The sequence below is a fragment of the Lissotriton helveticus genome, chromosome 12 (assembly GCF_964261635.1).
Source record: "Lissotriton helveticus chromosome 12, aLisHel1.1, whole genome shotgun sequence".
In the NCBI taxonomy this organism is placed as follows: Eukaryota; Metazoa; Chordata; class Amphibia; order Caudata; family Salamandridae; genus Lissotriton; species Lissotriton helveticus.
The window spans coordinates 359,698,732-359,713,250 of NC_136073.1; the positions used below are offsets into that span (position 1 = coordinate 359,698,732).

General features: G+C 42.6%; 1 protein-coding gene across 2 annotated transcripts in view; it reads right to left on the minus strand.

The window, feature by feature from the left end:
* VPS35 (VPS35 retromer complex component) overlaps positions 1 to 14,519 on the minus strand; it is a 464,919-nt gene that overhangs the window by 66,814 nt on the left and 383,586 nt on the right. The gene's annotated exons all lie outside the window — the stretch shown is intronic.

Sequence of the window (14,519 nt, forward strand, 5' to 3'; positions counted from 1 at the left end):
ATTTGTTTGGAAAATGGCGGAACCGGAATGTATCCGTTTCTTATAAGGTACCAGTTCTCAGTAAGCAATGACTGCCTACCAAATTTACAGTTTGATTGATCGATTTTAGACCTTCAGTAACAAACACTGAAAATTAAAGACTAATTTGACCACACCAGACAAGTTATAACCGCTAAGCAAAATTCTGCAAAACCACTTGAGGTTTTCAAACACAATTTGGGGGAATATTTGGTGAAGACTAGTTTAAGAGGGGTAAATGATTCTATGTCACTCCAAGTAAAAATCTGCTGTCTAGTGAGTTGATATTGCTGGATGCCATATATACCATAGATCCACTGTTGCTGAAACATGGCTTGCAAACCTATGAAAGTAATGTAAAACTAGGGATTGAGAGAAAAGATTAACAAAAAAAGATATGAAACCACTAAACTCAAACCGTAACAATAAATTGGGGCTTTAGTAGTCTACTGCACTGCCATTAAGAGCATACGATTGTATGCCCCTTCCACAGACTAACGTGAGACTAAAAATCTCCTAGACTCCTATAGCATTGAATACTAATTTCCAAAGTATTCCGTTCGTTTGTGATTTCCTACAGCTTCGCTGCTTTCTTGAGCTCTGGCAATATTTTCACATCACAAATGCACAAAACAAACAAAAACACAATGGGAAAAGACCATCTAGGCCGAAAGGCTTCGTTATCTTCCAACAAACCACCTAAATACCTAAAACGATAGCATTCATAGAGTGACCAGCTGGCTCCATCCGACCACTTTTCCATTCCTGGACTTTGCTTTCACATACCATTGATGTCTGGGATATGTACTCTTGGTTCATTTTAATTAAGCCAATTGAACCAAGAGATCGAATAACTATGATAAATATTATATAAATCCAGGAATAAAAAAGTGGATGCCATGTGACATGGTGCCATGTGATCACCCTATGCATTCATTTGGGTTATCTCCTAAGGCTCAAAAATTCGCTATTATGCATCTTTCAAAAGGTGCGCCCAGTGCTAACAAGTAGAGGGCGCTGCATTATAGTGAATGTGCTGCTCTGCCCCAAAGTGAGCAGCGGACTCGTGCTGCCCTGGGGGCAGCGCATTCAGGTGAAAAACGGAGCAGCTGCTTTGAAGCCGCTCCATGTTACACTGCGCAGGTGGCAATCCGCCTGCGTTTTGAAGGGGGATATGAAATCCCCTTGCAGGCGGGTGCAGTAAGTGACTGCACACGCCTGCTAGTGGATATCTGGGGGGTGCTTAGGACCCCCTTTCCCTCCTCCAGAGGGCGGACATCAGGGTGGCGCACTGAAAGTGCGCCTCCTGAGGGCTTCTTTGACTCTGCGTCCACGATTATAATATGTAATGTAATGTAATGTAAATGTAATGTAATGTAATGTAATGTAAGGGGTTATTTATATCGCGCAACTATCGCTCCAAGGAGCATCTTGCAGCGGGCACAAAGGGATTCCCTCATCTGCATGGGGGCATCACCCTTGGATGATAGCGCTAGCACCATATGTGTGCCAGTGCAATCTGTATTACAGAAAGGGCCGCACAAGTGACTGTGGCCCTTTCTGTAATACCAAAATGCCCCAGGCGACGCGCAAAGCGGGCGCTAACGTCCATTGCTCCCCCGGGGCACTTCTGTAATATGGCCCCTAGTGGAGGTAGCACTCCTCAGCATTTCAGTGTAAGCAGCTCCTCCGATATCACCAGCATTGGCACTATAATAAAAACTCATCCGGAGTGAGAAGCACGAAATGCAATATTAATCCTGTAAGAAAAACAAAGAGAACTGAACACAGAGGACAGCGTGTAACAAAAAAGAGAAAAGGCCTTCACCAGAAGAGAAAGCACATACCCATGCATGCCTACTCCAGTAATGAAACGCAAAACTCTAGGCAGAAACTCTCCTGTGCATACATTAAACGAGGATTCCCTGGCAGTGGAAGCTATCTCTCTCTCTCTCTCTCTCTAGCGGCCATTCATTTGTTTCCACCCAAAGCAAGCACATGTTTTCCTTTTGAAATTGTAACTTTCGGCACATTGTCATTCCTCGTCAAGTCTTTCCATGAGCTCGTTCGCTGCCCAGCTGCCCGCATTCAAACTCTAATTGGGCCCAAGTTGTGTTACCTAAAGAAACATACCACAAGCCGTCGGAAAAACATGCATTTTCACTTGGAACTTCCTTCCCCACAGCTGCAAGAGCCCTACATTAACAAACGGAACAAGGATGCATAATTATTGAGCGGACTTCTAACAAGCAGGGGTCACACTGCAGACATGTTCAAGTTAACCAAGAAATCACAAGGGAACAAAAAACAGGAAAGTACCGTAACCTTCACGCAGAGACCAAACCGAACCAACTGAGTTAACTTGCAGACGCACAACCTCGATCCAAAATATGTAGGAAATTAGAGAACCAAACCGATTTGTGAGGTTGGGGTGGTGGTTGGGAGGGGGGGGGGGGGGAGTTGGCAGTAGAGCTTCCATAAATAATAGCTCAAATGGCCCCAAAAGTTTCAGGCTAGAGTTTGCCCTTCGAAGCAGGGAACACTTCCCTTCTCACCTCGCAAATGAAATCTAAAGTGTAGTAGAAAATGATTTTCTCACTCGTTTTAACTTAAGAAAGAAGACAGCGCAAACGCTTGACTTTGTAGCCAATGGCAATAGTTGATTATCTTACCCTCCTTGATTTTCCCTCACCTATAGCTCGTGACCGCAGGCCAGAAAGGGTGCAAACACATTCTGGGAGCTATTCACAAAGGTAAACTGACATGTGAGTACATCTGTAGGTCTAAGTTTATGCTTACACTCTGTAGTACATTTACTACTTATATTCACCATTTAGGAGTGTTCCCATACTACAAACTTTGGGCTTGCACGTCTCCACCTCCTGAACCACGGGATGGAGACTAATTTACATGCTTAAAGTTACTACTTATAACTTTTCACTAACAGGCGGAATTCTTTCTATGGTAAAGCATAGGGAAAGTATTAAACATTTATTACATTTTAAAAGAATTTGAAAAAAATAAAAATTGAGGAGTATTAATGTAAATTAGTTATATACATTTAATTTAAATATAGAACATTTAGAAATGCCATAACACTGCTAACTTAAATTTGTATTACATATTTAATAAATGTAAGTACATGAAATGAAATTGAAATTATTTTGAAAGATTTATTAACAAAACATAGCTAATGTAAACTATTTATTTGCATTAAAAATAGTATATTTTTGTTCATAATTTAAATTAATGTAATACTGAATTTAAAAAAATATATTTTTACATTAAATAATATCTAATTAATTAAAAATAAACAAATACTTATTTCAATTTGTATAATTTTCAACATTTAAGAAAATGTATATATGTATTTAAGAACTTTAAATAGATTTATTTTAACATTTGGTATGGGGTTTGAAATGGAGTTCCAATTTATTTGAGTTTTATATAGCATGTATATGACCCTAGGATATCAAAGCACTGTACAAGGAGGAACATTTTTCCACCTCTAATAATGGTCACAGAGACTCAAAGGTTAGTCAGTCAGTCTCCTACGGCAGTTAAAGAACATTATATTTTAACACACAGACAAATTACATCAGAATGTTTGAATAACATTTCTTTTATCTAATAGATTCTGTCTTAAATGATATCTTACATTTCTTTTCATATTGTGAGTATTTATTGATGTGCTAAATTAGCCGAAAAAAGAATGGTTACTGACGGAATCAATGGTTATATCTTAAGTTCAGTATAGGTTACATTGTTTGATATAGATATATTTACAGTAGATTTACACCGGACTACATTTATGACTGTTTTGGGTCCTTTATGGCTGTAGGAAGTTTAGAAGTGCAGTTTGCGAAAAGCAATTTTCTTACTCTTTTGTGGGTTCCTAAAGCCCTCCCTAGACCGCCATTAAGCCTTACTTACTTCTCCCAAAACTGCTCCCATTTAGTAATAACTAGTCCCCATTTTCCAGCCACTACCCCACCCCCCAAGATTCACTACTAAAATGTAAGAGCATGTGAGCCGGGATCCCACACGGAATATATGCTAGACAAAGGGCTATGGAGGAAGGTTTGTGAATAGCATTTTGTAGTAGAACTATAGCACTACAGTCTGTAAATAGGCCCCTCTGAAATCTGGCCGTATGAAATGTAATTCTTGATAGGGAAGGTATCAATATCATTGTGCAGATAAAGATAATAACAGTGATAATGGCTGGAGCCCGCCCACTAACACTCTCTGTCAGGCCCAGAGAGTAGGTCAGCAAACACACAAGGAAGAATAGTAGCTTACTACATAAGTGATGCTCAAATTCAAACTGTCCACATTCTGTTGAAAGTAGGACGAAAGGGCAGGTAGCACATCACACCAGGGATCTCATTCATTCTCTAGATGGTACTCACTAAATGGAAAACTTGTCAAGTGCCAGGTACCTATGCCTACAAATCATCACCCTCCCACTCCCCAAAAGTTTGAAGGAAAAAAAAACAATGGGAGAAGGCCAAAGGAAACCAGCATTTGCAATGCAATAGGTCTCGCAATTGTGAGAGTTTGAGCTTTTGACATTGTTAATGACAATGTTTTTTAGTTATGTGTTGTTTTTTAAAATAGAAATAAAAGGCATCATTTACAATGCCAATAGCTCAAACACTGCAAATGCTTGTTGTAACATCTGGCCGGTCATATACAACAGCCCTTTTCTACACTAGAGAAGTGCCAGATTACTCTGACTTGTCCAGTGAAGTCCGTAACCTTTCCACAAAGGTGCATGATAAAATTTCCTCTATTGACAGGTAGTAGTTCAGCATCGCCACCTTATGCCTGGCTTACCTAGTTACAAGTTTGACAAGACAATCGCACTCGTTTGAAGAATGTGACATCAGTCCACTGCATTTCAATAGATGAGGAAAGCATGAACTGATAGATCACTAGCTTAGTACACAGCTACAAACATCTGTGGGAGGGCCAAAGGGCATACAAACGTTTACGTCGTTTTAAAGCAGACTCAGCCTTTCATTCTTCAGAGGTCGATAAAATCAGTAGGAGTTCTTGGGTGAATGAAACCGTAAAAATAGAGAGGTGCATAACCAACTCACGCCGGATAAGGTACTACAACGTGCGATGTGATCCAATGATTGTCTGCAATTAATATTTTCATCCTTTAACTCCGAAAGAACATATTGTGCTCATAAATGATCATCGCGCATTTACCTAAAACTATACAATGTGTAATAAGGCTTTTGCAGCGTGGAAAAAACAGACATACGGTAATTTCAGTTGCTACCAGTACCAGAATTTATACCCCGCTGCTGAAGCCAGTGCATTGCTTTACCAAGATCCAGGAGAGCGTGCCCACTACAAATACTTCACTTTTACAATACCACCTTGATTGGGGGTCTTCTCATCTAAATAAATTACAAAAAACAGCTACGTTCATTTGTCATAGCCGAGAACAAGTGGGGTAGCTGAGGGCGGCTGGGAATCCCGTTCAACAAGAAGCGAACGGAAGCAGCACGCGGCGTCCAAGCTCCCACTCACCTTCACATACAGGTCCTGGTGCTCGTCCACGAACCTGAAGAGCTCAGGGAGCGCACAGGAAGACATCTCTCAAGCACAGCGTCAGTCTGGGTCCTATGAAACAAACAAGTGCCGGTGAGACCGTCCTCCGAGCTTTAAAGGCTCTGCTGCTGAGCTAGCATGTTTCAGCTAAGGCCGCTTCCTCCTTCGGCTCCGCCCGGTCACGCAAGCTGACCCCGCACGTTGAAATGTAACAATGAAGCTCTTCTTTACCGGAGGGTTCTTCAGAGGTCACCTGATGGCTAATCACATGACAGTAGCCAGTGACTGAAACTGGATGACCATGAATGAGGTGGCTGCCTTAGCCGATCTCCACCCTTCTGAGCCCACAGCTGTGTTCCGAGTGTCTCTCGTCACATGCACCAATGGATTTCTGGCCCTACAGGCGCTTTGTGCATCTCACTCTGTTTGCATTGCAAGGCGAGTCGTGATGAAAACAGACAGCTGACCAGCTGTTCTGCACAACACGTGAGAGTAGCTTACCTGCCAACATTTGAAAAAAAAGCGCGCGCGCCTCGCGCTAAAGGTAAAAACCAGCGCCAGACTCGCAGGCACCGTTGGCAGCGCACCCAGAGACAAGTTCCTCACACGCAGTCAGTGTCTCCTCTCACACGCAGACACTTACCCTGACACTACCAGTGTGTCCGGTGACGGTCACTGCGTCTGCTCTCACATAGTGTTTGGGAGTCCCACGGAGGCGCTGTGTCTCTGATCACGGGTCGGGTGCTGAAATGCCGGAGGGAGGGAACGCGAAAGCACGCCATGCGCATGTTGAGGGAGACGAGCCGTACGCGTGCACTGGCTGGGGGGCAGCTTGTGCATGTGTTTGTTTGTTGGGGCAGTTACTGCCTGCTGCTGACGTAAGCACGCCACGCCTGGACTGGAGATGTGCACGCATATGGTGCGAGCAACTGTCTGGGCTAAAGCTCAAACAGACATCGTGAGTGTGCACATCGCCTGTCTGGGAAAGTGCACATCTCCTGCCCCCCTTCTGAACCCAATTCGACGACAATAGACCTCGCATAGTGATGCGGCGCAAGCGCTGCGTCGCTAGGTGAGACCTAAAAAGGAGATCATGTGTGTGTTTAAGAGCAAAGAGGAGGTAAAAATAAGGTGTGGCGCATATGTGTGTGACGGACCAAAAAGAAAAAGTGAGATAGGAAGTGTGTGTGAGAGGGACATAAGCCGAAGGGTAGATAAAGGGGAAGAATGTGAGAGAGAAGAAGAGGCAAGTGGACAGAATGTGTTTAAGGGCCAGATAAAAATATAAAGTGTTTGTGAATGAGAGGAAGATGGGGATGCAGTGGGAAAGGCGGAGAAAGGCGGAGTGAGTTAGCGAGAAAGAAAGCAAATCTCTTTTGCGGAACTTAATCCCCTCTGTTAGGCCTGGCATCTTTTGGCACAGTTTCCCCTGACTTTCTGACCTCCTGTTTTTTTGATTGTGTGATGCATTTAGTTTTGGCTAGTTTTAGGACTTTGGACACTTTATCACTGCTGACTAATGCTAAAGTAATAGTGCTCCCTGTCTTAATGTAACAGAGTTTGCTTTCTCCTTGATTGGCCTATTTGACTTACTAGCAAAAAAGGGGGCCCTGTATTTGGCCTTAGTCGACTTATCATCGGCGTTTGACTGTGTGAGGCAAAATAAATTGTGGCTTATTCTAGAAGAATTGCGTGTCGAATCAGTCTTAGTCTCTTTTATAAGAGAGTTTTATTCAGGGGCAAGGGTACAGGTTTGGTTTGGGACGGGTGGGGAATGCACGGGACACTTTAAAGTGAAACAAGGCGCTAGGCGAAGGTGCGTTCTCGCACCGTTTCTTTTTACCTTGAACATAAACAATATTGAAAAGGTCTTGGTCCAGGAATGTAAAGACCTACCTGAGGCTGGTAAACGCCTCATTCCCGCACTGTTATATGCGGACGACGCGGTCCTAATTGCCCGCACACCGTTGGGACTGCAAAGGGTAGTTACCAGCTTTGCAAACTTTATGTCAGAAAGAGGTCTTACCATTAATTCATCTAAAACCTTTATTATGAACTGTGGGTCAGGATGTATAAAGACAAAATCTATTTTTATTGACAAAAAACGGATTGAAAGTACAAAGCTATTTTCCTATCTTGGAATTTAGTTTGACCGTACGGGGTCATGGGTGCAGGCTGTTAAAGCAAGGAGATTATTATTATATAAAGACCTTATCTGCACTATCAAATTTCAGTAGGAAATTGGGCAGACATCCCAGAGTGGAATTATTAGATATTTACAAAGCGAAATGTGTCAGTGTTGCTTCATATGGAGCTGGCATATGGGGGTATGCGGACGTAAGCTCACTGCAGGCAGCTGAAAATATGTTTTTAGGATTTTTATTGATGGTCCCTAACAGTGCCTCTTCCTTTATTTGCCACACTGAACTAGGTCTGACATATTTGGAAGACATCATAAAGATCCAACCAGTTCTGTTGTGGCATAGGATATGGACAACAGAGGAAACCCATTTTAACCGAGGGGTTTTAGAAGACTGTAGGTGCCTGGATGGGGTTATACATATCAGATGGTTGCTGTATGTCAAATCATTTTTATATAATATAGGACATAATGAATTTTACGATAATCCACTCACTATGATCAGGATGAGCAGGAAAAATCTTAAGGGTAACTGTCTGAGTTTTTTTGACTGAACGGAGATTGTGCATTGAACTGAATAAAACTACGGTGCAGGCACACAATCTCACATTAACAACTTTCAGCCTCTAGCCATACGCATGTTTTTGAGTGATTATGACCGATTTCTACTGATACGTTTCCGCCTGGGTACCCTGTATAGATTAATACATTTTTCAGCTGTAAATGACTGGTCAAAACAGCTTTGTAAATGTCCGTATGATGACACTTCTGACCAGTCTACTATACATGTGTTATTTTTGTTGCACATTTTATTCTATACAGAGAAAATGTGTATCGTTCCTATTTTAAAAGTATTAGGTATGAATGAGGTCTTGTCGCCCAGCATTTGTGGCTCTTCACCCTTTAGAGACAGTTTTTGTTGTAGCCTCTGTAACAGCCTTTTTAAAAAATGTTTTAGGTGCAGGAAAACGATCATGATGTGATAAAAAGCAAAAAGAAATTATGTTTATGTACGTGGTGCCATGTCCTCTATTGTAGAATTTATTGTATGTTTTTAATAATAATCTTTAATAAGTCTTTTGTTATGTGCTTTTATGGTTATATATTTTTGTAACAGAATAAAGTATTATTGAATTGAATTGACTTACTAGTAAGCCACTAGTATAATGCACTCCATGTGTCCAGGGCATGTAAGTAAAGTTCTACTGGTGGGCTTGCAGCACTGATTGTGCCACCCACAGGAGTAGCCCTAAAACATGTCTCAGACATGCATCTGCAGTGGCTATAGGTGCAGTTTCAACTGCCCTTTTGACCCGGTAAGTGCACCCACTTGAAAGGCCCAAACTTTCATTTTTACTTTATGTAAGGCACCCCTAAGGTAGGCCATAGGTAGCCCCACTCTCAGGGTGCAGTGTATTCAAAAAGCAGGACATGTACTGGTGTGTTTTACATGTCCTGGTGGTGAAATACTGCTAATTTCGTTTTTTTAGTAAAGCAAGGCCTATCTCTCCCATAGATTAGCCTTGGAGCTGCCCTGAAACATCTTACAAGTGTATCTTCCAATTGGGAGCTGATAGAAAATTGGAGTTTGGTGTCTCTAGACTCACAATTTGAAAACACATATTTGAGTTAAGTGGGTTTTTAAATTTCAAGTCTGAACATGCCACTTTTAGAAAGTTACAGAATCAGAGTGCACTCCTTCCCTTTAAAATAATCCATAGTAGTGCTTAATTTTTGACTTGCGTGCGTCCGTTCATAGAGGCCCGTCCCAGGTCTCTCATTCAAATATGAAGATCATAAAGGAGAGTGGATACGTTCCAAACTTCCGCACTGCTGAATTGGGACCTTTTCCCTTTCCAGTGCCTTACTTTTTCCCATGTTTTATCAACAGTTTAACCTTTTAAACATACATTTTTCTCCATCTCTTTCTTGTAAATATCACGGAGACAGCAAAATTCCGTTTGAATGTTTATTAACCATTTTCAAATGCGGCTGCATACCATTCCAGGCCTTTAAACAACAGCATGTGTAATTTCATAAACACCCACGTAGGCTCTGTTTATATCACCCAATGCATTTCGAGTCGTAGACTCTTCGTCAGGGTTTTTTTCTACAAAATACAATAGGATAAGCTATACCAATTGCATCAAACACATATACTGTTGTAAAAAAATAGATACACAATATCAAATATCCTACTGGTCTTAAATCTTATGATCATATACTGAACCATACTGTGCTAAAGTAAACCCTTATAGTTACCAAACAACTGATACCACCCGCCAGTTAAATCCAAAACTTCTCCCTTAAGTGAAGTGCCAAATGAATCAAGCATAATCAGAAAACACGACACTGTGCCCTTATAGTTTACCTTGTGAAACGCAGGCCTTCATTCTCTCTCCAGCGTACAAACAACATTCTTCTCATCAACTCTCCCAAACTCACTCTCGCAACCGTGATCATGAGTAAACCGTTATCAAGCAAAATGCTCACACTCACATGTTCACGCTTCACTCCTCCCGTACTCTTGCTACTCCAACCCTCATAATGCACAACCCTGATCACAAACAAACACGTACTAAACATCAAGCTCCCCTATCATACATTCCCTCCACGATCGCCCCACACATTATTATTGTATTTTGCAGAAAAAAACCCTGACGAAGAGTCTACGACTCGAAATGCATTGGGTGATATAAACAGGGTCTACGTGGGTGTTTATGAAATTACACATGCTGTTATTTAAAGGCCTGGAATGGTATGCAGCCGCATTTGAAAATGGTTAATAATCATTCAAACGGAATTTCGCTGTCTCCGTGATATTTACAAGAAAGAGATGGAGAAAAATGTATGTTGAAAAGGTTAAACTATTGATGAAACATGAAAAAAAAGTAAGGCACTGGAAAGGGAAAATGTCCCAATTCAGCAGTGCGGAAGTTTGGAACGTATCCACACTCCTTTATGATCTTCACTTTTAGAAAGTTGCCATTTTCTTACTTTACCATTCTGTGCCTCTGCCTGTCTCTAGAATACACCTCTGGGTCAGGGTGATGAATAAACTTTGTAAAGTCACTCTGACAGTCACACACAAAGGGATTTAAGGTGTGCCCTGCATATCTTTGATGGCCCACCACCAGGCTGATGGGTATTCTTAAACTAAAGTGTTAGGAGGAGCTGAAACTTGCACCTGAATAGGACTGTGCCTGTCCCTTTACAAACCGGCCTCTACCCCCCTTGTAGTATGCTGGAGCCAGGGCGAGGAAGGGCAGGGTCGTCTGCACTACAAATACCATTATTTGAAGTTTGCCTACTTCGAAGGCTGAAATGGGTATACATACTGGACCTCTGACACTGTATACTCTGAACACTTCTGGACATTCTGCCAGGAAGAAGAGCTAGGTTGCTTCTTGAGGGACTGCCATTTTGCGGTTTGCTTTGCTGCGCTGGCCTGATGCTTCTGTCCTGGGACTGAAAGGCTGTCTTTGCTTTCTACATCCTGGTTTCTGAGTTTCTCCAAGGGCTTGATCTGAGCTTGCATTCTGTTAAGTAGTCTCAGGGCCACCAAAGGCTTGACCTGTAGCACCTGGGCTTTCTTGCCGAGAGCCCAACTCTTACAAGTGGTGCCAAATCCAGTTCAAGGGCCCTTGGAAGTGAGTTTAATGTGTTAGACGAGAAGAAACCAGCACATCTACTTCAAGTGTGACTTCTGAGTTGGCGCTGCTCTCTGACACTGCACCGCTGCCTGCATCGGAGCCGTGGTCCCCGCTCAACGAAATGACCATGACTTACAACGTAGGTCGCAACACCGCCGCAGAGCCTTCCAAGATCCACCACAGAGGGAGTCCCGAGTACCGCGTCACCGCAGTCCATGATGCACAACTCCATCTCAGCTGCCGCACCGGAGGCCCTGTGGTGTGACTTTGAAACACGGCAAAATCAACGCTGCGTGGATTAACACTTGACACTTAATTGACCCAGCAACGCCAGCGGAACCAACGCTTCACCGCCAATGCTGCATCAACTCCCCTGTGCCTCGAAACATCCCTGCTCAACGACTCCCCAGCACCTCAAGGAACTGAATGCCTTACTTGCTTCAGTGACGCCTCACCTCCATAGTGCAATGTGCCATCCAGAGCACCGACGTGCCCATGACCTGCACCAACAGTAAGGAACTAATGCAGCACCTCCCCCGCGCCTCGCACCCTCTGTTTTGTCATTGTTTCCAAGGTACAGCACCTGGGGTCTGGACAACTCTGTAGTCGGCCTGCACTCCATCGCGGTTGGCAATGAACTTTGAGATTTTATTCCGTCAAGCACGTCGTCATAGCCCCAGTTGGAGCTATTTTGCTTCTAAGTGCTATAACTGCATTCAATCTTTGTGAATTCATAACTTGACTTGTGCATATTGGATCTTTATCATTTTGATCTTATTTAATCAGAAAAATATTGGCTGATTTCTAAACTGGTGTGGAGTCCTTTTGTGGTGTTTTCACTGTGCAATACCGTGAATTTTACAATTGGCTTTCACACTAAGTGAATCACGTCTCGCTACAACACCACTATCTACCATACGTTATAAATACTGGACCCTCGAAGTAACTTATCAGTACACTCTTGCACCTATGGAGGACTTCAGAAGGACTGCTTTTGAACCCCAGAGGACTGCCCTGCTGCTTGAGACCTGCCTTGTACCTCACGAAACTGCCCTGTTGCTACCAGAAGACTTCTCTGCTGCTGGAGGGTTGCCTTGCACCCCAGAGGACTGTCCTGCTGCTTGAGGCCTGCTTTGCTGCTTGAGCCCCGGACTACCAAGGTAACAGAGGTCTAGTTGGCTGGCCTCTTATATGAGCTACAGGGACATAAGAAGCTCCAGAGATCATGAACCCTGCACCTGCCCTCTGCTGGAGTGAGTCCTATCTCCCCAAGTGGTGCCCCAACAGTCCTCGACACTTGGAAGTGGTGTGGACGGCGCTGCTCCTAACTACCCCTAAAAGTTGGGACTTAAAACGAAATGTTCACGAAAAAGTGGCCTGAGAACTGACTGAAGAGCAGGACCTACCTGCCAGCCGGTACGCAGAAGGGGCATCACAGGTTGGCTTCACTCCAGGGTAGCCCCACTACTTTCTTCTCTGCAGCAGCAAATCCTGCTCAGAAGGCCCTCTCAGAGAAGGTATTTTCAACCTCCAAAAAAGCGACGTAGTCCGAAGGTATAAATCTCCAACGCAACTTCGTCCTGGACAACAATACCTTCTCCTTGGACACCATGGGGCTGCCGTGCCCCACGGAACTTTACCTTCTGTGAAACTTTTCTTCGAAAATTCTTCTTAAGTCACAAAGAAACCTGATATTGGGCCCAATTCACCTAGTGAATCGACCCGCGCTCCTTCGCAGTTAGCTATATATCTTGCCTTTGCCCCAGTCTCTCAGAACAAGAGACTGCGGTTGATGCTTTGATCTTTTAGGCGCTATTTTTTACTTTAAACTTCAACAATTCATAACTCTGGTTCAACTAATATGATTTTACTTAACTGGTGTGGGATTTTTCTTGTGTTTTGTTTTGACTTTATGACTGTTTGAGTGTGGCATTAATACTTTAGACAGTGCCTCTAAGTTAAGCCTGACAGCTTTTGTGCTACTCTACCAGAGGGTAAAGCATAGGTTCAATTAGTGACTTTTGTGGTTCACACTGAACAAGGACTGTGGTTTTTGTTTGAGTAGGAATCCACCCCACTCAATGAATAACCCATTTTTTTTCTTTTTAAGTTACAATAAACAAGGACTTGGCTGGCGTAAGAGAAGTTATCAAGAGGCCGCACTAGGTTTTTACACACACATTACCAAATTTCAGTGAGACTTTTGATTAATGCAAGGTTGCCACTTGGAATAATCAGCCCAAGGGGCTCATGGACTATCAAAATGCTGCAGACAGGTAGGTGATTTTATATATGTAAAAATAATGAAGATTGAGGCCAAAGCCCAATTTCCTTTATAAGGTCATACAGCAAGGTGGCTTGCAATATGCTTAAAATGTAGCACAGGGTGGATTTTATTCCTTATAATACATGGTCACATCACGCTTCCTGCAAGCCACTTAAATCCTTGCAGTCTTTCTATTTCATATGGAAGAAGAAATATAGTTGCAGAAATGAAAAATAAAAGTGGACTCTAATGCGGAATTAAGCACATCAAAAAAGCAGTTCGTAACTTGATGAAAAATGAAATCAGAATCAGTCTAATGATTTAAAAAGAAATGGAGGTCTCAGAATGTGTGGAAAATGGCAGAGATTCTGTTTTGTTTGTAATGGCCTTTAGCTAAAAAAAAGAAACATGTTGACATAAATATATCCTTTCTGCTCTTCACTGTTCGTTTTTAGAAAAACAGAACTTAAGAACAAAATACAATTTTTGTGTTTGTGCATTGCTTAAATGGCAGCTGAGATAATGCTCCGTGACCTGCTTTGCACATGGGCCAATGACTGGCAGGGGGCATTTGTTTTCCAACCTTTGGGCCAGGGATACATGCTAGAGGTCATGTTATGTATGGCTTCCCCATTAGTGTTCGGACACTGCATTGCAGTTAAAAGCAGGAGCAGATGATTTTGGGTGCTATACATAACATAAAAATATAGATAGGTAAAAAGTGAATTTAAGGGATGTCTTTCACCTGGCGTTCTGAGTGACATCATAGACAGCTCGAGCTTTACTCTTGTCTATTTGATGTCACCCAGAACCCCTCTGTAAAAAAAAAAAAAATCCCGGCCATTCACTGTTACCCATTTATAATTTTATGTGT